This window comes from Rhinolophus sinicus, chromosome 17, assembly GCF_057876585.1.
Source record: "Rhinolophus sinicus isolate RSI-liver-muscle chromosome 17, RSI-T2T, whole genome shotgun sequence".
Lineage (NCBI taxonomy): Eukaryota > Metazoa > Chordata > Mammalia > Chiroptera > Rhinolophidae > Rhinolophus > Rhinolophus sinicus.
The window spans coordinates 94,495,012-94,522,273 of NC_142517.1; the positions used below are offsets into that span (position 1 = coordinate 94,495,012).

Below are 27,262 nucleotides of genomic sequence, written 5' to 3' on the forward strand. Positions count from 1 at the left end.
CTACCTGCATCAACATTTATTCAGGCTGCTTATTCCTCTAACAAAAGGTGTCCTATTTTCTTTTCTCTACAAAAATGTGACTATGCAAGCAACAAAGCAAGTTGGAAAAAATGGATTTTTAAAAATCTGCCTTGTGCACTGTGCACAGTGACCTGGTGCCGCGTGGTGTGTCAGAGGTGGTCTCCTATCTTTGTGAACCGCATGCATCGTTGGCAATGGGAGTCAATGTGTCCTTTGAGACGCACTCATGTGTACAACCAGGCAGAGCTGTACTTAAGTCTATTTTCATCCTGGCCTTTGGAGCAGCTGTCACAGAATTCAACCACAGAAAATGGAGAGCACATACAAAATGGGAGGTGGTTACTAGCATTTTATTCTTCTGAACATCCTTTTGTGCTAAAGAACCTGATGGCAAATCTCCATTGTTAGACGCAAAACAACTTTCAGATCCAACGTAAATGTTCAAGGAATTTACTTTTAAAAGCTTACTTTGGAAAAACTGAAATGCAATTTATTTTCTGAACATTACTCAAACCTAATTACAGGCTTAATAAGGAGAATGTCACTTTAAACTTACCTCCCCGCCCCCCCAAAAAAAATTTCAATGGGAATAGCAGTTGCTTAGGAAAAATAACACAGTCTGTGGGAAAGGTACCCATGTGCATTAAGGGTGAAACCAGAAAGAGGCTGATATCTATATTAGGGTAAAATATTTGAAGAATTCATGAATTGTCCTTTACTTATTCATTGGCAGAGGTTAAATGTGAGCTGTTTTATGAAAACTGTGCTTTGATCAGTCTCAAGTGGCTGTGTTGACTCACCTCATCTCTCTCATGTGAAATACAACCCAGAAAAACAAAGGGGAAAAAAAACAACAGCAAACTTACATTGCCAAGATGTGTAACTGTGATCAATTTGAAATAAAAATTTATCTATCTGAAAATAGCTTTTGAATTTCAAAATAACATTTCATTTATTGGTGTCCAATGACTGTGACCTTGGATGATGGCACAGTGTGACAAAATGAGCATCAAACACGATTGTGAAGATTTCCATTCTAGCTCAGGTTTGCCACTGGTGATCAGTGTTGCATGTTTGAAAGCAGGATTTCTTTGCCAAATGTTTACTCTGAACCCACTGTGTCTCAAGCGAGTTTGAGGTCCTAGGGCACAACACAGTCCCCCATCTCCTTGGCTTTCACTTTTAATGAGGAAAACAAAAAGACAAATTCTTAGAGTCAAGATAATTTCCGATGACAGTAAGGGCTGTGCAGATGGTAAAAGAAGGAATGACTGGTGGGTACTAATTAAAGTGGGTGTTTAGATAGCCTCTCTGAGAAGTAGATATTTAATTATGTCCTTTGATACATCACCTAGCTGAGTAAGACTGCTTCTTAAGAGTAAAATGGACAAAACTCTAATTTCCATGTATACCATATAGGATATTTTTAAGAATAAAATATGATATATAAATTAAAACTAAGTTCAGAATACTTATGTAATATATGATTTATAGACAATAAATATTTAATGTATTCAAATAAATGACTATGTAATGAGTTATGGAAATAAAACTGTACTATTAAGCAGACAAGCAGATTTCTAGAGGAGAACTGAATTTTCTTTAGTTGTCAAATTGTTATTCCTTTTGCCATTTTCTGTTATAAGCCTTTCAACATGTTAAATATTGCATTGCACTCTCCCTTCTCTAATCTTGTTAATGCGAGCTCTACATTCAGAGAACAGAGATTGAAATCAAAGCTTTGGTAGTTATGATCTGTGCATCCTTGGTTAGTTAACTTCTCTGTGTAGCAATTTTTGGAATACGAAGTCTGACAATTATGCTCACGAACTTGTTGTGATGATGTTGCTAACCTTTTTTGATATCAGAGGGATTATTCATTATGAATTTGTACCAGCTGGACAGTTAACCAAGTTTACTATTTGGAAGTGCTGAAAAGCCTGTGTGAAAAAGTTAGACGACCTGAACTTTTTGTCAACAATTCATGACTCTTGCATCACGACAATATACCAGCTCACATAGCACTGTCTGTGAGGGAGTTTTTAGCCAGTGAACAAATAACTGTACTGGGACACCCTCCCTGATCTGGCCCCCAATGACTTCTTTCTTTACCTGAAGATAAAGGAAATACTGAAAGGAAGACATTTTGATGACATTCAGGACATCAAGGGTAATACGACGACAGCTCTGATGGCCATTCCAGAAAGAGTTCCAAAATTGCTTTGAAGGGTAGACTAGGCACTGGCGTCAGTGCATAGCTTCCCAAGGGGAGTACTTCAAAGGTGACCATAGTGATATTCAGCAATGAGGTATGTAGCTTTTTTCTAGGATGAGTTCGCGAACTCAATTGTCAGACTTAGTATTCTTTTAATACCAATTTTTAAGAGCTTGGAACATCATTAGAACTTGTATTCAGCTTGCTCTAACTCATACTCAGAGTTAGCATGAAATAAAATTATTTGTTAATGTTATTGTTTCTATTGGTGAAGTTTTATTGATGGAGACCCAAGCATTTGCTCCCTCATAAAGATAAGGCAAATGATGGAGACTTAGCTACTTGATGCCATTTGGTTCTACTATGAGGAAGTCTTGACCTTGAATTGTTCCTTTTCCTGAACCTTTCTTTCCTTCCAAATCTGTAAAACGTGGATTACAAAACGTTCATTGCTACCATCACGTACCCGCCCCCAAAGCACAAACATCCATCCTCCACATGACAGGCAGGTTAATATTTTTAAAACGTAAATTGGATTGTTTCCCATAGAATGCCCCCCAGTGCACTTAGAAAACAATCTTAATTTTTACAGAGGTCTATGTAGCTAAATCATCTGGCCCCTGCAAGGCTCGACCCTTGTTCACTTTCCAAAATATGCTACTTTGTTGTTTTTTACACCCTTGAAAACACCCAAAGCTTTTCCAACTCAGGGCCTTTGTACATGTTGTGTCTTCTGCTGAAACATTCAGACAGCTGTCTCCTCATTCTGCAGATCTCAGCTTAAATATCACTGTCTCAGAAAAGCCTTTATTTTCTAACACGCTCCACCACCCAATTCATTCCTTGCTACATGATTATCTAAATGTCTTGTTTCCGACACAGTCTGCTCTTATCTTCTTGTTTGTCTTTTTGGGTTTCTTGTCTGGTTCCCCCATCTGACTGTCAACTTCATTAGGCTATAAACCATCACCTCATTTTTTTCTGTGATTTTACTTTCAGTAATTAGCCTATAATAGAAGTCCAATAAACATTTGTTACATGAATGAATGAATGAATGAATGAATGCATGCATGCATGCATGCATGGCGATTATGCAATATAGTTATAATAAACATACTTTTCTTCTTTTGGCAAATAGAAACTTAAAAGTGGGTCATTTTCCTTCTTTCGACAGTTCAATTAAAAATGATGTTCTAGGGGTTAACTCCGTTGGTTAGAGTGCGGTGCTCTTAACAACAAGGTTGCCGATTTAATCCCCACATGGGCCACTGTGAGCTGTGCCCTCCACAACTAGATTGAAACAACTATTTGACTTGGAGCTGATGGGGCCTGGAAAAACACACTTAAAATAAAAGTGTTTTTTTTTAAAAAGTGATGTTCTTTTTTTGTTTTAAAAAGAGATACAGTGAAGAGTCAACACATATCCCTGCCACATTAGCCTTTTTCTCTGTCCCAAGCTCTATATTTCCAAATTTTTTCCTTCCATTTTATCTTTCTCAGTTTTCTTTCCTATTCACCTTATTTCCTGCTGTGATAGAAACAAAGCTTTTGTGTATTCTTTATTCTACTGCAACCCCAAGCTCTGACTTTATTTTCTTTATATGGTTGGTGTTCAGCACGTTAAGCTTTATTGAGACCTTCAAGAATATCATGAGTTTGTGAGTTTCTGAATATTTGGAACTATGTTTTATTCAAGTTCATATTCACTATTGCTTAGCACAATAGCTAAAATATATTAGAAATTCATTTTTTATTTTAATTAGAAGGCATCAAGGTTATTATTGATGAGAATAAACCAGTCTAAGCTTTTATATCAAAAAAGATATACACTAGACCCAACAGTATATAGAAGGAAATTTTTTTAAAGTCTGAGATTTCAGGTTATGAAAATTTCTCCAGGAGTGATCTTCCAGGTTGAACTAAGTTGTGTCATTTCCATATTTTAATGGTAAATAAGAAGGCACATGTTTAAGAAAGAAAAAAGTGGAAAGTAGGGAATAGCAGGGAGAAACATGGAAATATAAAAATTCAGTCTGGTTTGCCCCACAAATCTATACTTCAGATTGTCTAATAGCACACAGATTTTCTCCTCTATTCCTTTTTTAGATAACCATGGGAGAAGAGAAGAGCTCCTTGTCTTTCTATACAGTATTTGAGGAAAGGATTTGGGGTTGCCTCAGTGTGAGCAACTCTCTTTTTCTTCCAAATATATCCTTTAGGGAAAATAGTCATATCTTTGTGCTGACCCCGACACAGAGTGTCCACTCCAGAGGCTGGAGGACAGCTGTGTAACCTCCAGCTGTTGTTAGTCTCGCTTTCCTGAGGACCGAGGTTAGTCATGGGGACCAGGGTTCTGAGTGGTGATGGTGGCTCCGTTTAAGCCACGGTCTGATTAGTAAGATCAGCATGCTAGAGGTTTCTGCGATGTGCTTAGGATCCTGACGTTTGCGGAAAGCAATGCCGCAAGATCATCACATAAGAAAAATGATGACCTTTTCATTCCCTTTTATTTATGCAAATAGGCCCATGGCTATGAAGTACATGATTAGCACTTAAAGATAAGATGAGGAAATCATAGTCTATCTATCCATCAGCAGCTTGCCTCAGCACACTGACCTCCAGATTCCAGAGAAAGTTGTTTGGAACACAGCCATTTCTATGGCATCCTTTGAACTGTGTTTCTTTTTGGTTTATTGTTTCTTTTTCTTCCTGAATAGAGATTATATAAGAGTAATTGCCAATAGGTGTCATGGAATATCAAGAATCTTACTACCCAAACAGAAAGAGATGCACCCAATAAACTAAACAAAAACTAACACCTATATGGCGCTTATTGTTTTCTAAGTTCTATATACACTGATTAATATGCACAGCCTTTCTGTGAATTAGGGGTTAGAATTATTCTTATTGTACTTATGGAGAGAGTGAGACTTGGAAAGGTTAAGAAATTTGCCCAAATATAGCACAGCTGTTAAGTAACAGAATTAGCATTTGAAGGAAGCAAACTGAACGTTCTCTAAACCACTCTATTATACTAAAGTAACATAATATCTAGAGAAAAACAAACACTTATTTGTAATTTAAGAATTGATAGTCAAATACCATAATCTTTTTTGTACATGTTTATTTGTTGATTTGAACATTGAAGATAATCATACTGAGGAAAATGGAAATATATTTCTTATTTTTATTTTACCTGTCACTCTCAAATAAGTTTTTAATTTGATCCTACAATGAGATTTATTTACTTAAAAGCCAGTAGTACTAACTGATGGCTGCCAGATGGGAGGGAGTTTGGGGGTAGGCGAGAAGGTGAAGGATTAGAAAGTGCAAATTGGTAGTCACAATATAGTCATGGGGATGTGAAATACAGTATGGGGAATATAATCAATAATATTGTATAGATTATAAAGGGTGCCAGATGGATACTAGACTTAGTTGGGGGAATCACTTCATAGATTGGGTAGATGTCTGATGAGTATGCTATACACCTGAAGCTGAAGTAGAATAATATTGAATGTCAAATATATATATATACATATGTACATATGTATGTATATATATATATATATGTATATATATATACATATATATATATATATATATATATATATATATAGAGAGAGAGAGAGAGAGAGAGAGAGAGAGAGAGAGAGAGAGAGAGAGAGGATGTAAAGTACAGTATAGGGAATATAGTCCGTTGTATAGTAACAGCTCTATATGATGTCAAAGGGGTAGTAAACTGGGAGGGGGGTTATTACTTTGTGAGGTGTGTAAATGTCTAATCATTATGTTGTTTTATACACCTGAAACTAATGATAATTTTTTTTTTAAACGGTAGCAGTCCTGGGAGTTATTCATGTATACACTGCTTGTCCCATGAAAGTTCTTCATATCTTGTCTTTGGAGTTCTTTCCATCAATTCAGTTATATGTTCTCTGGAAGGTGAAAGCTTTATTGTTTGAAAATTCACCTTGAATATAAACATCTGTACTATTTCCATTTCAAGATTTATTTGTCTGTGTTATTTGTTTATGCATTTCACAAGCAATAGAGTTGTGTATAACTAAATATATTTATTGGACACCTATTGCACAATACATTGAATACTGTTCTAGATGCCAGTGATTAAAAAAACTAAAAAACAAAAAAAAAGATGAGACCTACAAGCTTTATTCTCAAGAAGCTTATGTTCCAATGGAGTGAGACAACACTCAGTATATATTAAAATAAATATACCAGGCAAGTTCAGATAACAAAAAGTACAAAAAAACACCCAGAACGATGTGAGTAAAATTAGGTGAAACCAAAGCTATTATTATTTAATAAGACTAGATGAAGGTGTCAGGGAAGAGCTTTGTGGTGCAACGACATTTGAACGGAGACTTAAGATGAGCTGGAGCCAGTTAACCGAAGACAGGAAGTGAGTTCCAGATAGAAAATTCTGTGTGCAAAGACACAAAGGAGCTTGGCCTACTGTTTTAAAATAAAGGCCAGTGTGAACAGGAGGAAGACTGGTGCAAATTGTGGTTTCAGACAGATACCAAAGATGTTGCTGGCCATGTGAAGGGATTTTCATTTTATTCCAAATATAAAGGAAAGTCATTATCAGTTATAAGCAGAGAACTAAGTATAACTCTGATTTTCAACCAGTCACTCTGGTTGCTCTCTGGGGAACAGATTTAGAGAAAACCAGCACAGAAGCAGGGAGACTAGTTAGAAGGCAATTGCAGTGGTCCAGGAGAGAGATGCAGGTCCTTAGAGGAAGGTGGTATCTGTAGACTGGTAGAAAATAAGAGAGATATTTTGTTGACTTAACAAACAATAGTTGGTGATGGAACAGGTGTGTAAAATGCAGAAATCAGAGAATGAGGTAGAGAATCAAGAACAACTTCAAGTTTCTGATTTGCAAGATGAGATAGAAGATGGTATTCTTTAGTGAGATGTAGCATGGAAATCAAGATTTCCTTTTTATGACCATGGTAAGCTTGAGAGATCAATTAGGCATCAAAGTGGATACAGCAGATATTTATATGTGAATCAGAATATTGTTTCGAGATACAATGCAAGTGTTTATAATTTGCTGTTTTACTTTAAGAATTCCTTTTATCCTTAGAAGCTTTTTAATGTTTAAGCATTAAGTCCCTATGTCTTAGAATTGCCTAAAAGCTCTAAAACTTCTTTATGACCAAAGATATTTACTTTTATAACTTACAAGTGTTATTTCTTAAATTTTAATAACAGAGTACTCCTATATGTGTTTCCTAGCTGCTATAATATTGTCTTTGAAATTCTACTATTGGCATTTATTACATATATCTGAAAACAACCCAACATATAATCTTGCCTGAAAAATTCAAAATACACATATAGGTGAAGTGTTTCTTCATATACAGTGTGTATCACTTGGGAGAGGAAAAAAAAAGTCTGGACTTACAGTTTCTGGCTCAGAGTGTAAAGAGCTTATTGGTCAACATTTCATTCTAACAACAAGTAAAAACCTAAATGAAATGAAAACATCAACAACTCTTCTTAGACCTGTTAGAGAAGTGAGGTCACAGGGCAAAGTGCTGCCCCCAAATTGGAGAGACAGGCAGATACAGAGTATTACAACTTCCTGGATCAGAGAAACCCACAAGCAGAACACACTGGTTCCTCCTCAAGGACCAGAAACAGTGTAGGGAAAACTGCACTGTAATTGATGAGTTGCTGGCAGCCCACTGTGGACAAATCTGAGAGTTAAAAACTCCAGGGGGCTCAGTCATAAGGGGCCCCCCATAATATTGTAAGATTAGTCTTCAGAAGCTCAACCAGTTTCCTACAGTAAATAGAGAAAAGTCACCTTGGGATTCCAGCAAGAGGAGGGGAAAGAAAACCATTTTGAAATAAGCCAGAGTACTCTGTTATTCTTAACAAAGCCTGCCCTCAGGGGAAAGTATTTAACCAAAACCTAACCTGACAGGGGAAAGGAAAATAGCAAACCATAACCCCTTCGAGACATCCTGTCCCAGCTAAGGGAGGAGAGGGGGGTAAACTGAGAAGCCCTGGTAAAATTCACAGTCAGGGCACAAGTTAACCAAAAGACTGAGACCTAATCATTGGACTACAGAATGCTGTCTCTCCCTGGTACCTTATAGCCACATTACTAAAAGCTTATTTACCACAGTTCCTTTCACTCACTACATCAAATTTGGTATCAATAAAAAATTAAAGGTATACTAAAAGGCAAAAAACACAATTTGAAGAGACTGAACAAGCATCAGAACCAGAGATAGACATGGGAGGGATGCTGGAATTATCAGATTGGGAATTTAAAACAACTCTAATTAATATGCCAAAGTCTCTAGTATATAAAGGAGAAAACATGCAAAAACAGATAAGGTAAGCAGAGAGATGGAAACTCAAAGAAAGAATCAAAAAGAAATGCTAGAGATTAAAAACACTGTAACAGAAATGAAGAACACCTTTGATGGACTCATCAATAGACTGAATATAGATGAAAAAAGAATCTCTAGGCTTGAGCATATGACAGCATAAACTTCCAAAACTGTAACACGAAAAGAGAAATGACTGATAAAAACAGAATGGAATGCCCAAGAACTATGGGACAATTACAAAAGATGTGATGTATGCATAATGGGCATACCAGAAGGAAAAGAAGGAGACTAGAAGCAGTTATGACTGAGAATTTCTCCAAAGTTATTAATGTCAGACATCAAACTACAGATCCAGGAAGTTCAGAAAACACCACATAGAATAACTGCAAAAACAAAGCAAAGCCAAAAAAAAAAAAAAAAAAAAAAGCCTGGCACACTACACCTAGGCATATTCAAAGTACAGAAAATAAAAGAGAAAAAAAATGTTTGAAAAGGGAAAAAAATCCTTATATTGAGAGGAGCAAAGGCAGAAATCATATCTGATTTCTCCCCAGAAAGTATGGGGACAAGAAGACAGTGGAGTGATATTTCAGGTGTGGAAAAAAAGAAGAAGAAAAAAACCTAGAATTCTGTACCCTGCAAAATTATCCTTCAAAAGTGAAGGAAAAATAAAGACTTTCCTAGATAAACAAAAATTGAAGGAATTTGTTGTCAGTAGACCTGCCTTGGAAAAATTGTTAAAAGAAATTCTTTAGAGAGAAGGAAAATAGCATAGGTCAGAAACTCGGATATATATAAAGTATGGAAGAACACCAGAGAAGGAATAAGTGAAAGTAAAATAAAAACTTGCTTTTTCTTATTCTATTGCATAATAAAGTACACTTTGAACCTGTCACATAATGGGATATTGGAGAATAAGGGAAATTTGTAACTAGTTTGCTTGGATTCTCACTGAGTTCTTTAAGGCTGTAGTTTATAATAAACATAAATTTATCCAAAGGTAAGGTGTGCTGGCAAATGGTTCATAACTGTTTCGCTAGGGAAAAGACTATGACTTAAACAGCAGTTGCTGATTTTCATGGTGTAAATACTCCCACCATGGAGGATTTCAAAGCACTGACATGATACGGAGTTGGGAACAGAAAAGAAATATTGTCTTTCTTGGAGCCAGTTTATGAGACTCGACACACCACTGTATAAACACTCCTTTGATTTTGCTGTTCTGAGTAACTCTTTCTAAAGTTATGTTCCTAACATGTCTGAATTTTAGTTACTGATAGTGTTAACATTACCCAGCCATTCTAATCAACCATTCCTCAGACAATGTATTTTAAGAATTCAGCATTTCTCTGAATGCTCCTAGGGAACGGGCATCAGTGTTAAGAACTGATTTTTTTCTGCTATTGTCTGGTATTGATTTATTTTATTCAGTGGTTATTTCAGATAGCTCCAGGGATTAGCTAATTTACTTTATGTTTACTAATCCATTAGACATATACATTAATATTCACAAGAAGAAATTATATACCGTGTTTCCTTGAAAATAAGATCTAACCAGAAAATAAGCCCCAGCACGATTTTTCAGGATGACATCCCCTGAACATAAGCCCTAATGCATCTTTTGGAGCAAAGCTTATTATAAGACTGGGTCTTACTTTGGGGGAAACATGGTATGTTGGCAAAAGTGAGACATTGAGCGCAACTCAGAAACCAGCTTTATCTGCTTCACATATAATTCCTAACTCATTTTGTTTTGTTTTGTTTTGTTCTCCCCATGTCATGCTGTTTTAGACCTTTCCCTGCTCCCAGACTTATACCTGATTGCTGGTCTTTTTTTTTTTTTTTTTTTAACTTTTAATTTTTCAATAGCCGTTTGTTATAACCATGCATTCCCTTTACCTCTGTGATGCTGTTTGGTCACATTTGCAGCTTCTGCATGACTGCTGTGCTTCCATTTATTTCTTTGTCTTTTTGTAAAGACAGACAGCTTTCTAGAAATGGCCCATATTACCCTCAAAGAAGAGGTAAGAACTGAAGAATAATTACAATGACCTACATAAATGAACAGTGGATATATAATAGAGGCAGATAAAGAAAAAGAATGAGAAATAAGCAAAAAAGGTATTCCTGAAAGGTCTATGACTAACATTCTTGTCAAGGTTACAATGCTTTTTTTTCTTCCTAATAAAAGCAAAGGGAGCTGGGAAGATCACTATAGTCATGGAAAAATACCTGAAGTTAAAAAAAAATCTGGAAAAAAAAAATCTGAAAATTAAAAAAACAGTTTAATAAAATGATATCACCTAAAGCCCTTTGAAATTCCCTTTTGAAATCAAGGCCTACAGGGATAAATAAAGATAATTTAAGAGCATTAGTAACAAATGGAAAACAAATCCCATATTCAATTCCACATTGGTTAAATGTTATATATAAAACTAAGCACCAGAAAGAATCAATAACATCATTAACTATCTCACCCACTGGGTATGATAAATGATAGATTAGCTTAAATGTGATCAAACTCTTTTTTCCCCTATTCAAAGGAAACCACTTTTCTCTTCAAGGACCACTTAATTGAATGGTGCTGGCTGGTCTCCCTAACATCCAATTTCCAAAGTCATTTGAAGTATGGGATTATTTAACTCAAATTCTAAGCTGCTAATTTCACCCTGTGACAACAGCTGTGTATGGAATATAGCTATTCATGAACATCACCTAACTATAACATTGGATATCTTATCTTCAGCTATTTTGATCTCTTGAAAGTGATTCATTTACTGAAAACTCACCTGCTCAGTTTGTGTTTCTTTTTCAATGCAAATATAGCCAGTTTCATAGGCAACCCATCTTGGTTTTTGCTAAACTGAGAGTAGCTTTGAATTTTGTGATTGGCAAAATATATCTCTCAGGCAGGCATAACTGGGAATTCGAGATAAAGCAAAATCAGCTTTTAAACCATAGGTTTTCCAATTATTATCTCAACTGCATTCAATTCAAGTTGCTACCTGACGGGTGATCTAGCGATATCCCTCTGAAAAAAAGAAATTAGAATTTAAACCCAAATTTTCAATGTTATAGTTACGTGCTAATTGAAAAATAAATTTAAACATTTCTACTATAAGCCACCTAGTTTTAATGATGTTTATGCTGTGCGTGCGTGTGTGTGTGTGTGTGTGTGTGTGTGTGTGTGTTTGGATATGTAAACAAATATTTGCATTTCTTTCCAAAAGCAATTGCTACATTTTCTTCCTACATTTTAGAAATATCCATTACATTATATCAATATATAAATAAAGCAGTTATTGAAAAAGTATATCACCATTTCCTTCTACCTAGAGAGAGAGACTCTGTCTTGTCCCTGAATTCAAGGTTTCCTCAGTTCTTTTTCTTTCCTTACATAATCAGAATACACTAAGATATATGTTAACTTTTTTAGATACTTGATACTGGGAATTTTTGTCTATTTCTTCCAATAGTTTCTTTATTTCTTCCAGGATTCTTTATATTTTTTCTGTGTTTCCAATTTTGATTGTAATTCCATAAAGTAGCATACACTTAATTCTGTAAAGCTCTGAATATAAATGCAAAAAAAAAAAAAGTAATGAAAAACTAATGTTATATTTTCTGCTAATATCTGCATACTTCATATAGGTCCAGACTATATATGCATTTGTGTCTATGTATATATATACACACACATATTCATGTATACTCGTATATATACACATATAGATATACTGTGTTTCTATATCTGACATACTATATTTAGCTTTACAAATGTAAAATAATAAACATATTTTTGTGTAATTATGTTTACAAAATGACAAGAAATCAATATAGTTCATAGTATTAACGGGCTCTATTTTTATGGACCATTTCCTTTTCTTAAAATTTTCTGTGGTTTAGTTTTCTCCATCTTTATTCCTCTGGTATCTACCCTGATACCCTGAACATTCATTCAGTCACTCTTGAAAGGTGACTGATGACAGGTGGTCCTTAGAGGTAAGAGTGGAGACAATTCCAAGCTCTATGACATTATTGCCTTTGTACATTTAAGATTGTTTTTTAAGCAAAGGCTAATGTATTGGTATTTGTAATAAATGTTTATTATTTTATAAATAGCGATAGTCTATGAAAATTCCTGAGGCAATTTATTTAACGAGCCTTTTTCTTCCTTTCTATCTTTAATATGAACTTGTCCATTTGAAGTATTCTCAAAGGTTTAAGAAGTAGAGCACAACATACCAAATATAATTTCTTATCAATTAAATGATCTCTAATTACATCATAAATAGAATTATCATTAATAGAATATCTTTATCTCAGTCATCATTGATTTTTTTCAAAAAACACCATGAGAGTGATGATTTTATTTTATTTCATTTCACTTCATTTTCCTTTATTTTATTTTATTTTCCTATGCTTAATTTCATTTTACCAAGCTATTAGGGAAATAATGCCAGTGTGACCTGAACTTTATCTCCCAAGCTGTCAGTTTATTGAATAAAAGGCTGTGGTTTAAATTCAGGACAATCTACTCTCTGACCCCCATCAATATTCTTTCAATCTCTTTCTCAGAAATTGATTAGGTCAGTTGGGCAACACTTTTTTTTTTCTTACATCATCTTTTATCATGGTAGCTTGACACTCCATTTATTAATGGACATAAGTTTGTTATAAAATCTTATAACAAGATATTTCAAGTATGGTAGATACATTTATTTAAAATGACTACTTTTATTGCAATAAGCAATTCTACATTCCTTATAGTTTTCATATTAAAAAGGTAAGACAGTGCAGTTTTTTAATAGGATGAGAATTTATATGTATGTTTCTGGAATCAGGAATCTTCCTTCAACTCTCATTGATTCTATATGTATAAAAGTTTGAAATTATAAATTTTTTTAATCTATTTTAAAGACTACTTATTGCTCTTATATTTGCTTTTATAGTGAATTACCTGAGGGCATTGTTACTCGCCTTTTCAATGCAACTTTATAACTTTTAACAATTGATTTTTTTTCAATATTGACAAATGATTGTTACAGTTTCACAATGACAAACCAAACCAACTTGATTTTTTTAGTAAATTGATATAATGCCAGCATTTTTTTTAAATTTTATTTTATTAAATTTATTGGGATGACAATTGTTCGTAAAATTACATAGATTTCAGGTGCACAATTCTGTATTACATCATCTATAAATCCCATTGTGTGTTCATCACCCAGAGTCAGTTCTCCAGCATTTTTTATAGTATGTCAAAATATCTATGATGTACAAAACCATGTGTTGAGAACATAATTTGTTTTTGAGAACATAATTTGAGAACATAAAAAGTATGTTTTGAGAACATAATTTGATATAGGCAGTTTTGTTCAGGACTTTATCTACAATTATATACTAGCCTAGAATATGAATTTTGGTTGGAGTATATGGACCCAAACAAGCTTTATTCTGAACTGCATAATAACATACAAGATATTAATTCTTTTTTCTCTTAGAAAATAGACTGCTATTCAGAGAGACAGCATAAATTTCTGTCTTGTGACTTTTTATATTTAAGTGACAGTTATTTTTAGCTATCTATTGATAACTTCTTACTGTCAATAGAAGAAGAGGAACTTAATGATTATTCTGCATTTTCTTTGTTAATATTAATTGTATATTTTCCTTTTAATGTAAGAATAAGATGATATTAAATGTTTAAAAAAGCCTATAAAACTAATAAAACTTAGTTTCAATGCTTTTAAAGAAGCTACAAAACTGTAATATTACTTATTTTTCTTGATCTCAGATTAGGTTCACATAGTTATTCCTTCTATCAAAATTCTACACACACATAAGAAGAAAGAAAAAGGAGAGAGGGAGGAAGGGAGGGAAAAAAGAGAAGAAGGAGGGGATGGAGGGAGAGAAGGAGGGAAAGAAGGAGAGGAGGAAGTAAGCCATAGGGAGGGAACAGAAGAGGAGGAGAGGGATTTGCAAGGGAAGGGTGGATGGGAGGAAGATTCCGGAAAGAGCTCTCAAAAGTTTAATCTAATCCTAATGCCACAGAGACAATTTCTTTCATGATAATACATGTGTACCTTTCAAAACTAATTGGCTGATTGTGCAGCTACACTGAAAAACAGTTTGGCAATTTCTTAAAAAAGTAAATGTCAATTATATGCCTCAGCAATTGGTCTTCTGGACATTTATCCCAGAGAAATAAAAACTATGTTTACATTAACATCTATACACAAATGTTTATAATAGCTTTATTCTTAATAGGCAAAACCTGGAAGTGACCAAGATATACATGAACAGGTCAACGACTAAAGAAAAGTGTAGGGTAGCCACACCATGGAATACTAGACAGCAATTAAAAGGAATAAGCTCTTGAAACACAGGGCAACCTGGATGAAGCTTTAGAGAATTAAACGCTGATTGAAAAAAGTCATTCTCAAAAAGTTACATATTGTATGACTTCAATTACAGAATGTTCTCAAAATGATAAAATTATGTATGTGGAGTAGTGGTTGCCAGTGGATAAGGAGTGGGTAGGCAGGAGGAAAGTGGGTGTGGCTAAGAAAAGAGCAACAAGAAGGACCCTGCTTTTTTATCTTGTCTATATCAATGTAAACATCCTGTTTGTGACATTGCATTGATATAGTTTGTCAGGATGTTACCGCTGGAGGAAACTAGGTAAAAAGTGCAATCGATACTCCTACATTATTTCTGAAAAATGCATGTGAATATACAAATCATTTCAAAATAAAAAGTTTAATTTAAAATTATCTAACAAACAAAAATTTAGAGGCTTCAAGCTTCTCAGTTCATACCAGCAAAGGCAGTAGACCTTCAGATTTTACAGTGGGATTCAGGATGACTTTTGTTATGATTTACTAGTCTGCTGGGTACAGTATTTTTGCAAGAAGACTATATCGTTTAACTCAGTGACATAGTAAATTAAGTACACATGTGATTGATGGAAAGTATGACAATATCTTTGTTCTCTGTGAAATACAATATGTTGTTATCATTTTTATAATGGTCAATTACCTCCACGTGTAAGTACTTTGGCACATTTTTCATTTTGTGTGTTTTCTCATTCACTATAATATTTTATACCTACTTGTCTTTGCCAGAATTACGTACAGTTAAAGAGACTATTCCCTCCTTGCCAGGAGCTACCAAATTTATAGTAATTAGAAATTCGATAACCAATGCAAGATTTATGTTTACTGGCAGGTTTTGTTACCAACTATTAGGCTATCAGGTAATTTTTATAATCACATTTAATCATTGAAATATCCATTCGTAACATAAAATTTTAATGTTAATAAGTATCCACCACAAATCTAAGAATAAAGTTACATATTCTTAGATGTTTGCTTTATTTACATTAATTTACTACTAATGCAAGAATGCCCATACACTTGTTAAATATGAATTGTAAATCTTAGGGTTACTTCTGACTCCCCTTATTATGGTTTTAAGATTTATGTTGAAGCCTTAGGATATTTTAAAATGCCAAATATTGCAGCTTGCAGAGATTTTCCTCTAGTTGTTTTTCCTTTTCTTCATCAGTAAGTTAAAGCATTTATTCATGATTTCTGTAATACTTTCTTAAAATTCATGTGTAGTTACCATAATTCTGGCAATATGTAAAACTCAGCAGATTTTCATTCCATAGCTATATTCTTCAGTTCCTTTTCCCATTTTGCAGGACAATGTGTTCCTTTTCTTTTCTTTTCTTAGTTTCAGGTGTACAGAGCAACGTAATAGTTAGACATTTACACCCCTCACAAAGTGATAACCCTCCCCCCACAATCTACTACCCCTCTGATGTCAGAAAATGTGTTTCTTTAAAAATTCTGGCCTCTATTAAAAATGGTCACAAAAGCCCAATGAAAAGATTATTAGTTACTGTATTAAGTTTTCCATCTATTTCCCATATATGTGCTAGCCAAAAGTATCTACATAGGAATTGCATCACTGGAAACCAAAATCTTATATTTGCTGGCCACCTAGGCTGTCTCCACTCTAAATGGGTGGAAAGTTCTAAGAACGAATCTTGAAAAGGTTACATGAGAGGAATATTGCAGAGGCCACTGAATCTACAAATGAGCATATTTCCACATGTATAAATAAATGTATTAGTAATTATAAAACAGGGACAACAGAAAGAGGAAATTAATTAGAGCTATAGCTTCAAAATTGAATGTGACTCTGCAGTAGAGTTTCTGAAAAGCATTTATACTTACGAGGCCACATTATTTAATGAATGAGATCATAATTTATCACTTCTTTCTTCTGAGCCAAGCAGATAATCTCACCAACTAGAAAGTAACTAGTCACTTGACTCCCAACAAGAAAGAAAGTCTACCGAGGACTGCCTCCTACAGTGTTTTAAACTGTTGACCATTGGTAATGAATGGACTTGTTCATGAGCCAAGACCATTGGTGCCTAGAAAATATTTTTCCATAATAAACTCTCCCCACTATCCCTTGAATATGAATAATGATATAAACAGCCTAATGTCTTTTATGGTATTTGGGGTTATTTGGGGTGTTTATTGTTCCGACCCGCTCAGTCCCTTTGCATGCATACACATATGCACATTCCTTTAAAATAACTACTTTGATTGTCTTAGGTTTCAAGAATTTCCATTAATTTACAATAAGAATGTCTCTTTTGGAACAACATTAGTAAGTGAAACATCATCTCACTATAAAATTACTTGTGAGAATAAAGGCTGGCAGAGTTTCCCATTAAAAAGCACAAATGCAGATCAGAATATTCTAATGCTGGAATGGTGCTGCATGAAAAATACAAAGATAAGTCAGAACCAGCAAAGTAAAACAGAGAGAAAATAACACGTAGTATATATGTTATTATAGTGTATGTAATTATAATCGATAGTATATATGTAATTGTATATATATATACACATATATATGTAATATGTGTGTGTAATTGATTACACTCAGTGACAAACAGCAAGGAAAGGGACTGCTGTTTGAAAATGCAGCTTGACATTATAAAATGGAACAGTTGAATGGTTGTGAGCTACATAAACTGAAACAATAGAGGAAGAATCAAGTGCAAGCTGATCTGATCAGCAGTGCCCTCCTTTTGTACTACCATCCCTACTTTCTCCCTGAATTTGCTTCAGGGAAACCACTTGGGCCACAACCATCACTACAAATAAGCTTCTTCTAAGGAGAAGTGGGGGAGGGGTGCAAGGAAACTATCACATGAGAGTCAAAAGGAATAAAAAAAAGTAACCACTGTTGCCACTCTCACACTGAGAGGAAATCAATGGAGGTGGATGAATTGGAGGTAAGCTTCCACAGCTCTCTCTGGGCCTCGATTGGACACAGCTAATCTCTGTGACCTTTGGGAAAGCTGAAGGCATAAAATGACCCCAATAATCAACAGCACCATTAGAATGAAGAGCGCAAAACCGTGACTGTGGTTAGAAAGAGCACACAATGATGAGACTATGGAGGAAATTTGTCGCTTTAGCAGTTGAGTGAATGTAGCCTCGGAGATGCTCATAGTGGTTGCAGATGGATGACAACGGACTCACAGGACACCTTGGGGACCGCGGGGTGGGGACGAACTGGCAGTTACCATGTGACCTGGGGCCCAACTTGCAGATGCTTCAGACTTTCCAGGCCTTCCTCCAGGGTACCAAGCAGTGTCTGTGCCGCTACAGGAGGGAGGTTGAAACAGCTCCGGGGCAGGGAAGCGCGGAGGGGGAGTGGAGGTAGGAGCGGAGGGTGTTTCCCCTAAGAGTGAAAAAAATGTGTAATTTCAATATCCAGTGTTGGTTTTCCTCAAGATATAAAATTGAATGAATTCAACCTTGTTAGCTCAAAGCAACCAGGCAATAGGGCGAACTAAAGTCTGCAATTCAATGAGCACACCATCGGATGAAATGTTGTCTACCTGAAAATACTTCCTGAACGATTTACGGGGGTGTTCTGTGTAAACGGGTGTTCAGGAAATACACTGAGAAGACGTGATAAAATATGGCTAGACAAAAAGGAAATTTTAAAATCCAGTTTTCTCTTGAATTTTAACTGACCCGTTATTCATTTTTTCTCCTATATAAACTCCAAGTTGGCACATAAAATAAAAATACGATGCATGTTTTCTCATTTGAAGAGGCAAATACATAGGTTTTCGTTCCATTAAAAATTATTAAATGATCCCATAAAATTGATTTCTAATTTGAATTAATTATAATAACAGCAAACAATTACTGATTTCTTATTAGATGTCCAGAGCTAAAGTAAGATCCTTACAAATATTTGCATATTTAATCCTCATGATACTCCCATACAATAGATACTATTATTTCACATTTTTAAATGAAGAAAGTGAGACACAAACAGGATAAAATAACTTGGTGAAGGTCACATAGTTAGCTAGTGGCTCCTAAGCTTTCTACTGTATTGTTTATCGAAATAAATCATAATATATAGTTAGTTGTAGTGATTCCAAAATGCTAAGTAAATTATTTGATATTTTGACTAAATTTAATAAATTATGTGGATTTTACTTGAATGTCATATTAACTAACAGCAATGATTGAAAGTGTTCTTTATTAACACACTTAGGAGAAGTGGTAATAAATTTACACATTCCATGATGAGAAAACAGCACGGATTAAAGGATAAGATCTGAGTTTTTTATTCAGAATGTCAATGTGATCATCATACCACCAAACCAGATTTCTCCCTCTGCAAAAGAGGAATGGTCCTATTTCTTCTTGATCCCCAACATGATTTTAATTCTATGGAAGTAACATTCATCCAGGTATTATTATCTGCCATTTCTGCCCCATACAATGCAAGATGTATCTGTTCGTACAACTAGGGCAGCTGGGAGCACCACCTGTTAACTAACTTCAAGACCATTTAATTAGCCTATGTTGAAGTTACCTTATGCTTTGACTGGAAGGGAGTGCAACAGTAGCAGATGCTAAGCACAATAAAAGAAAAGCTGTTGAATACCAGGGCAGAGTGGGAGGAGAGAATAACAAAAAAGTCAACAGACGGAAAGAGGCAGAAATACTAGTAAAATGGACCGGAAATTAACTCCCACAGATGAAGTTCAAGGGTGCAAATCTCTGCAGATTAAATTCCGTCCCACAAAGGTATCTGTCACATCAGATGTTACTGAGGATTTGATTTGAACATTTTGAATAAATGCACAATTCAACTGGACAATTGGCTTAGTTTCTAATTATATAAAAGAATAGTCATCACTTATTATTTTCATGAAAACCCCCGTGACTTTCTTAGACCAAACATTCAGGCATCAAAGAAAAAAACATGTCATGATGAAGTATGATTTTCCCAATTACTTTAAGAGCTCCAGTTTGTCAGTGTTTCCATGAGAAGGGATCGGGAAACAAATGGTTTTAAAATTATAAGCATTTCTCCATCAATGCAGACGGCACTTTATCTTGTTTTGTCAAATTAAGTTGAATTTAAATGAGCTCAAAGCTTCCTCTGTGACATTTGTATTCTTCAGATTCACAGGCTTATCCATGATTGTATTTACCTTCCTAACATTCAGTAGTGTATTTTATGTTTAGAACAGTTATATAATATATGTATATAGCTTTATCTTTGATGTTTTTGCTTAAATATGTGTTAATTCTCTATTATTTCATCAGATTTCACCAACCTGGTATAACTGGATATATACCAAATTAGCTCAAACAAAATTGTACTTGAGAGTTTTCATGTAATTATTGTTTCATTTTTCTTCAGAATTGTAACATTTTGCGAATTCAAAATGAGAATGTGGCATTGGCAAACCAAATATTAATTCCTAATTTGTATTACATCACTTCAGTTGCAAGAGCAGCCTCTCAGAAAAATGCATTCCATTCATTCAAATCAAGTTATATTTATTTTTATATCTATATGTAAAATTACTCAAATTAGAGAGAATTCATAGAACCAAGATGCAGTCCACCTATCTGGCAATATTTAAATACCATCCTTGTTTATTCATATTACAATTTCTTTCAGTTTTCAGAATTATCAAAATGTATTACATTTTCCTTCATATTCAGTTTGTCACATGTATATATACAGAAGGTGCCAAAAATGTATACGTATTTTAAGAAAGGAAAAAACTGTGTGAAAATTGTAATACTCAATATATACTGATAACAAAAGATGAATACACGTCACATTTCACTTCTGCAATTACAAGAGGTTCTCAGAGTGGTTACCATCAGCATAATTTCAATACAGTTTTTTCGTTTCTTAAAACGCGTATATATATATATGTACCAAATATATATATATATTTGCGTGGGCAGTGGGAGAGGAAGAAAGATATTCCATCAGCAATAGTCATTGTACTTGAGAGTTTTCCAATGACAATAATGTAATTATTGTCATTTCCGAAAATGTAGTTTTGAATTACATTTATAGAGATTATAATTTTAGATAGATAAGTATATAACAAAGTCCTAAATAAGGAAATAATTGATTCATTATTTAAGAAAAGTTACCTTCATCTTGAACTCTTGACTCCAGCAAAACTATGCCTCAGTGTTTCATTCAATCATTCAGCAAAACTGTTGATTACCTACTCTGTTCTTGGCACTTTGCTAAGGTTAAGCATGTTAAGATGGGTAGGACATGACCTTGTTTTAAATCCCCTTAAGCTTGTACCAAAAGGTAAATCTTTGTTGTTGAAGAATAATTTAAAAAGTAATTACCAAAAAAAGAATCTGAATGTAATATCTTATTATTATATATTATCTTGATGTTAGTCAGGAAGTCAGTCCCCAAATCTGCATATTTAAAAATATGTGGGTGAAGCCTTATTTTAATAATAAATCCCAATATTCATAATATTTTATTGTGCATTTCTTGCTTAAACACAACCACTTTCTTAATTTGTTTATTTTATCTCATGTATAAAAGGAGACAGTGAAGAAGCACTGGTGATATGCTTACTAGCACTAAGAAATAAATTTGAGAAATTATCCAGTCTTATTGTTCAGTGACTGGAACAGAATTACTATCTGGTGTCCTATTGCTTATATACTATTGAAATTCCATCCAGGTCCTAGAATTAGACTGATGAGTAAAGAGAAGCCATGGGGTATAGTCAAAAAAATAGGTGCTTTGGAGTCAGAAATCACTTGGAATCCAATTCCAATACACTATTTACTAGCTTCATGACAGAGGCCAGAGAAATTATCTGAATAAAGTGATGTGTTTTATATTAAAAAAAATAAAGCATTATGAAAATATTACTTGTGATTATAATCAGTACAGTTTTTACTTCTCTTTTTTCACATTTGGTTCATTCAGTTATCTAATCACCTAAACCAGAAAATGAGAAAAAGCACTATCATACATTTTGAGATCCTTATATAATATCTACTTTTTCTATTTAATACAATCCTGGCATCTCAGGTCATAGGTTATTACAATTACTATTCTATTATGGAGACTATTTTAGTTTGGACGGACACCAAATCACTCTGAATTTGTTTTTTCTCTTCTCAATAGTGTTGGATAATAAAGTCTTCAAATTTAAAAATAACCATCTACTCACTAAAAATAACATTTGAATACATATTTTACATAAATTTTAGTATTTTAGTTTATTTTATCTAAGCACTTTCTAACAATCGTTATCCACATGGATCAGTATAATTATGATTTTTGATCTTTAAAAGAAACATAAGGAAGCAACCTTGATTTTCCTTAAAATAACAAAATTGGAGATGACCATAATACAAAGTTTTCTGTTTATTGTATTGCTGCTTTAAAAAAATAGATTTCATTCCACAATTTTAGCACAATTTTAGAACTTGTTACATATTATACTTAATGTTTCTATAGCATATCAATTGCTGAAAAGTTATTCAGTCTTCATTGTAATGAATTGTTTTATTTCCTTCATTCTCTGGATTTTGTAAAGTAGTTACTACCTTAAAACATCTACTGATTTTTTTTTTTCTTTTTTCCTTCTCCATCTCCATGACATAGTTCTTATTTTTCCCCTTATTCCCAATTCAAAAGAATGGCACACACAATTACCTTCCACAATTATTTTAACCATACATGATTAAAACAGAAGTTTGAATTTAACTTTAATTTGATCATGTAGAATTATGACACAAATTTAAAGCTTCATAAACATAGTTTGTGTACTTAGTTTTGTAATTCATTGCCTACGTTTCTAATTAAATGTTCTCAGGACTCCATTTAAAGTACCCATTTCCTGCATTCCTCTTGATTAGTAGGAAAGAATCAATGAGCATTGATCCAATTTGTAGAACACACTTCTTATATTGATAGTAGTTTATATTCATTTGCTTTTCCCTAATCTTTTATTAATGATCATCTTCAAAATATCAATTAATGCCAAAACCCTGCACAGAGATAATGCAAATCTATTTTTAAAAAAATACTGTCTTGACACTTTACTAGGTCAAAATGTAACTTATTATTTTTAACATATATTTATATAACTGAATATGACCTAAAGGAAGAATAAAGATGAAACCTAATGTTTTGAGCTGTGAATTTCAAGCCCAATTAAAAATGAACAAATAAAACTGAATTCAAACAACAGAATTTTTTCTCTTACGCCTCTACTTTTCTACAATGTAACACTGCCTGCTATAGTATGATGAACCATTTAGAGAAATATGGGTTGCATGGTAGTGCAAACATAAGTTTTCATGCTACAAAAACAATAGTAGTGGTTTTAATCATTTCACCCGTGGAAAGAAACGTTACTGCATGCGTTTCTGCTGTTCATTATAGAGAGAGTTTAAGACCATTCAGTCTTCATCCACCATCTTTTAAACTTTTTTGAATGTTCTTCATAATAGATTATAATTATTAATATTATTCCACATTTGCTTTACTTCTTCTGTCAATATACCTTTCTGAACATTTGAAAGTAAGTTAAAGAAAATTCACCCCTTAATTATTTTACATATGTATCCTAAGGATGTTTTTGTGTGTGTGTGTGTTTGTTTTGTTTTGTTTTTATGTAAACTTTAATTGAGTATTACATCTTGACTGAATCCAGGACAAGCACTGTTAGCAAGAATGCTTCATAGGTGATACTGTATATTGTGTCACACAATTATCTTCCCACTCTTAGTTGTCCATTATTGGTGATGCTGAGTTTGATTACTGAGTTCAAGCAGTGACTGCCCAATCTATCTATTGTAAAAGTACATTTTCCTCTTTGTAGTTAGCAAATAAGTTCAGGGATGATACTCTGTCCCTGGGAAATATACTGTCCCCTATGATTTTTCACCTAATAGATTTAATATCCATGGATGATGCTTGTCGAAATGAATTATTTTATCAGAGATTGCAATATAATGATTCTTCTAATTCAAAATTTCATTGAGTCTTGGCATAGGTGTTGGGGAAATCTCAGTAAAATTATTGTTATACAGATTAACAAATGTCAAACTTACCACTTAATTTACCATTAAAGAAAGTTGTGTCACCTTTAATGAATTATTATATTTAAGGATAAAGTTTCCTGAAAGAGAAAATTTCCATTGCAAAGGAAGCTATAGGTCTTTATTCCTTTTTGTCATTGTTGTTGCTTTTATTAAATCTGTGAAAGACTGTTATAAGATGGCCCACTATATACATTATGTAAATAATATGTATAATATATGGTTATCTATAATATTATTATTATATTATTATCTTACATACTATAGATTTAAGTTTGGAATAGAAGCTCCTCCAAAAAACTAAAAAGAAAACCATGTAGCAAAATCTACTGTAAACAATAAGACTATAGTCCAGATTTCAGTTTTAACCCCAAATACTAACATTTACTGAATTGTAAAATATGAAAAATATAATACAGTGATTGCTTTCTTAACATAGATTAGGGAATATAGGAAAGGAGAAGGTTGAAAGAGAAGATGATGAGATCATTGTTTCCTGAGAGAAAGTGTAAGGTTTCTTGGAATCCACATGAAGTTGAACAAGCAGTGGAGGTTGTTGGTAGAACGTCTAATTAAAAAATGTGGCATCATTTTATAAAAAATAGTTGAAGCCATGAATCTCAATGAAGAGATCTATAGAGAGTATATTGAACAAGAAAAGGAAGAGGCCTGGAGTCCTATGAAACATAAGCATTTAAAGAGTAGTGGGAAGGAAAAGGTTTTCATAGGTGCGGTGTTAGTTCTGTGTGGCCCCACTGATTAGCATTTGGATTAAAAAAAAAAAAAAAAGCTTTTTGAAAAAACCTAACATAAAAGAGAGGGCAATTATAAAATTGGAATTTGTTGCGTTAAAAAGCAGCGAAGGCCAAATGGCCACTGAATTCAGAGGAATCTATATATCTTCATGAAGGTTATTGTGAGAGTCCAGTCGACATTTTTCTAAACTTGAATATCTATGATTTAATGATTCAAGATTTTATTTTATAAAAAAAGGTTTATATGCTTATATGAATAGAGAGTGCAATAGCATTTGGTTCATTTATACCAAGTTTTTTTTGTATGTGTTGTTTTCTGATACAAATGCAATTTTTGTATTTTCAAATTGTTTCAGATTGGGAGCCTATCATGTAAGTGAGATTTGCATCCTTGGTTACCATCTGGTCATTCATTTATTTATTATTTTCAAGGAAAACATGTATATATTTAAGCCTGGACAATGTTGCAGGTCCAGTGTAGTAAGGTGGTAGATGTACAAATGTGAGGCCGAGTCCCTGACCCTTGGGAATTCACAGTCTAATGGGGGCAACAGACCCATAGCAACGAGCAACCTTAGTACCAGTGCATTTCTAGGTGGGATGGTGGCTTTTGTCACCTGCAGACCCATGTACTTCAATTCAGTTCTGGTTGGCCCTAAAAACAGACTTGGAGCATGAGAAGACCTCCTTCAGACACTGTAAGCACTAAATAAGCTCTCGCCTCATTATTTTCTATTCCTTGGCTTGCATAATCAATACTATTTAACAAAAATTTTAAATAAATATATTTTAGACTCTGAATTAGTCTTCCAGCTTGCATGTACCCAGTCAAGTGATTATTTCCTGTTAGAATTATCTTTTGACAGGTAGGAGAGAAAAGGGAAAAAAAAGAATGAAGTTAGTAAAAATGGGACCTTTTGTTTCCTGTAGGTCTAGTATGTGCTGTACAGATATGGTAAGATTCATTGATTAAGGCAAAGTCTATTCTTTCCTGAGACTAAGAAGGGGCCAAACGGGTGATGGGTGGAAACAGAAAAGCATATTTAGAAATTGCTTAGAATGTCAGACATAAGTGAAAAATCGACTTGAAACAGATTTGGTATGTCATTTCAAATGATAATGAATTTCATTTCCTCATCTCCATTGCTTTTGTAATCATGTCCTCATTCTCAGGGAGAGTTCAGTAACAAAGAGTACACTGCCTTCTCTCAAAGTCTTAAGATGTTGTGTAGAGAGATTGATTTAATTCATGTTGTGGATTTCAATGGATTTTTATTGTATTTTTATAGAGTGATTAGAAATGTGTGTAATCCACATTAAATAAACCATTCCACCATAAATTAAAAGTAATTTTTCCTTTGAAAAGTTACATTTGTTTCTAAGAATAATTAGTGCAAAATTAAAGTGACCGTAAACACATTGTATCTTTAAAAACAAGATTCTGGGTAAACAGGGAAGGTCCCCTTAAAAGCCTTTTTAATACATTTGAACCAATACCGTCTGTGCATCTTCCTACATCAGCCTCTTTCACTTGGTGAGTCTGCGTGAGCAAGGTTACTTATTTTGTGGCAGAACACTGCTAATACTGCCTCAGAATATACAGAAATGTCTGTTTCCCTTTCTTTTATTGATGTGATTAAAACTCTGACCTAAACAATTTGTGCATACAAATAAGTGAACAGGTTGGAGGGGTTAGAAAATGGACGCTTTCGTTGCTATACCGGTTCCAGAGTTGATTTTAAGGACAAAATAACAGTCACGTCCGGAAAGGCAAAGATGAATTGAGCAATAATGAACATTTCCCCCCTTTAGTCTGCACAAATCTGAACGCTTTTTTTTTCTTCTTTATTTTAGCCACATCAGGTTAATAGCATGACACACGTGGAAAGGAGGGAAGGCAGGGAGATAAAGTGAATAAATATGCTATATACAAAAAGCCACAAAGCAGAGTCATGTTAGATATTTTATCCTCTTCAAAAATTTCTAAGTCATCCGTAAGTCATTTCTAAAAACAATTTGAATAGCTGTGTCTAAGACAAAATGTGTCAACCTAGCTAAAAACAAAACCAAAAACGATCTAGCAGTGACACAAAATTAATGACCCCTGTGATGTTTCTGAAGGGGCATTACCTGCATGCACTCACTGCCTCATTCAAAGGTGACATATTTTCCTCCTCGAGTAAACAGCTGTGCTCCTTCACTGCTCAGGCCGAGCAATCCTCAGTCGATGCTGTGTACGTTGATAAAAAGCCTGCAGAACACCACAACTTGAATGACCTATGACTCTATGATACTCGATTTAGGAGGTACTCACTTGGGTTTTGTTGTGCCTGTGTCTGCTTGTCAGTAATGGAGCTGGAGACTGCTCATATTTATCTAACACACAGAGATAGGACACGTAGAGTGATCGAGCACAAGTGAAATGACTGG

General features: G+C 34.0%; 1 protein-coding gene across 3 annotated transcripts in view; it reads left to right on the forward strand.

The window, feature by feature from the left end:
• ROBO1 (roundabout guidance receptor 1) overlaps nucleotides 1–27,262 on the forward strand; it is a 1,115,129-nt gene that overhangs the window by 575,286 nt on the left and 512,581 nt on the right. The window lies entirely within an intron of this gene.